This window comes from Alligator sinensis, unplaced genomic scaffold (assembly GCF_000455745.1).
Source record: "Alligator sinensis unplaced genomic scaffold, ASM45574v1 scaffold208_1, whole genome shotgun sequence".
Classification (NCBI taxonomy): domain Eukaryota; kingdom Metazoa; phylum Chordata; order Crocodylia; family Alligatoridae; genus Alligator; species Alligator sinensis.
The window spans coordinates 148,195-150,416 of NW_005842815.1; the positions used below are offsets into that span (position 1 = coordinate 148,195).

General features: G+C 43.3%; 1 protein-coding gene across 3 annotated transcripts in view; it reads right to left on the reverse strand.

Moving 5' to 3' along the window:
• The window catches only part of PRAG1 (PEAK1 related, kinase-activating pseudokinase 1), a 55,039-nt gene extending 52,817 nt beyond the window's left edge, over positions 1–2,222 (reverse strand). For all 3 annotated transcript variants that reach the window (XR_003091724.1, XM_025191424.1, XM_025191425.1), the window contains exon 1: positions 2,195–2,222. The gene's annotated coding sequence lies outside the window, so the exon portion shown is untranslated. The remainder of the gene's footprint in view (positions 1–2,194) is intronic.

The window sequence follows — 2,222 nt, forward strand, 5'->3', positions numbered from 1 at the left end:
TTCTAGTAATGGAATGAGAAAATTCCCCACGCGCAGAACTTTTTGCTATTTTGGGCCATTCCTTTCTTTTACTGCCAACGACAACTGATTTCACACAACAGCTGCTTGACACTAAACCTGTACGGGAATCTTTAGAAATGGAATATTCACAAAGCAAGTAAGATTTAGACGTTGCAGGAAATCCAGAGCACTGCTAGGTGGTCATGACATGCAAATAAAAGACATAATGGAAAGACATATGCATTGTACCCCCATCTCTGGTACAAAGCCTTTTTCCCCCCACAATTCTCCAAAACATCTCTCCCTAGGACTCCTACTAAATGAGTGTATTCCAAGGATCGGGCCCTTGGGAAGTGGGAGACAGATTCTGGATATTAAACCAAAATCATCCTTCTTCGTAGCATGACTCATTGATCTCAGGTCTGAACTCTGAGCATGTGAGTTTTTAAACTACTATTCAACTATACTCCATTGCATTACAGTACATTCATCTCAACTGCCTCACTGCAGTAACATAACAATGTCACAGACAAAACACACAAAACAAGAACCATTATTAGCTTTACAAGACTTAGGCAGCAAATTGAGGCTTCCATATCTTTAGATGAAGCTTCACAGCTGCTACAAAATACATTATCTGGTTGATTTTATCTACACCAAAACATTATTAAATTGAAACTAACGCTGCACACATCAACCTGAATGGCACTCAAGCATTGCAGGAATAATTACTCTGTTTCTAAACGCTTGGAGATTTGGTGGCTTACCTCATGAGCCGTTGGTAGGAAAAATGATTCGTTTTGCACTGGCAATCCTCCCTAGCAATCAGTTTGCATACTGAGATCTATCTAAAGTTTTTAAACTAGAAGTCAAAATAAGATATTACTGGAAACAATTAAAACCTTAACTTTGAGGCTGAAGGTCACATCTCTATAACAGAGTATAAACAACAGTATAATTTGCAGTCCACAAACTTTTTAAAAAATAGTATATTTTTGCTTTACTGTTTCCTTCAGATTCTTCAAATGGCTTGTGATTCATAATCAGGGAGATGATTGTTTTAGAACTCTGAATGTCTAAGTCAATGATTCTCAAACTGTTTAGACACAAGGCGCCCCTTATCAGACCCAAGGCAACCCTTGGAAAATGCCACTTCCTCATTTTTCCTTATTTCTTGACCAGAGAAAACTAACAGAGCAGTTTGGTTGCAAAGAACTCAAAAGATCACCAGAGGTCAGAATGTTGCCGACACTATGGATTCCTATTTGAAGTCTCTTGTGAATCAGGTGTAGATGTCTGCAAAACCAAATGGCGCTAATATTATGTGGCATCCTAAAAAAAAGACCTCACAGCTGGTTCAGAATCACTGGTCTATGCAGTCACTTGGTCCAAGATTTCCCTTTATTACCAATAATTTGATGAAAAAAGTACACAAAACAATTGGGATGGTGAAATGGTTAATATAAAGCACAAATGGTTAATAAGTTACATGGAGGACTGTTGGGTGCTATGACACTTAACAGTAATACATAATAATTTGGTCGGTTTTATACTCATTGGGCCACAGAGCGCCAAACTCTCCACTTAAGTCACTGCATGAACATTTTGAAATGCTGAACTTGAAAGTGTAAGCAACTCTCAGGTTACATTACTGGCAATTCCTCAATATTAAAAGACCCGATAAATATGCCAAAGTTCAATAAAGGCAAACATATATCAATTTATCTTGGCTGCCCAAAGGGCTGGAACCGACGCTCAGATACCGGACGAAAGAAATGAAAGATAAAACAGATCTATTCTTTGAACAGCTTTGGGGTTTCACCTCAAAACTCTGAGCCAACGCGTCTGAATCAACCCATGCCAACTCTTAGCTATGCTGACCACATTCTCCTTACAGGAATGTGCTTTCACCCAGGAAAAAGGGCGATCCCGCTTGAGGGCAGCAGAAACCTGGAAGAGCAATGCTGGTGCCAGTAGGCGCGCCAGGAGTGCCAGCTCGCAAGCCTTGGCCATCCTGCACTTTCTCCCAAGTGCCGGCGGGCACCCGAGACGTGTCTCCCCGCCGCCCGCACGTGGAGTCCCGGAGAGCTGCGAGCCGCACGGACACGGGGACACGGCCGAGGGCCCGGGCGCGCAGGGACAAAGGCCCGCGGAGGCGAGGCAGCGCCCCAGGGCCCCGGCGCCAACAACCCACCTTTGTCCGCCGAGCGGCGCGGCGCGGC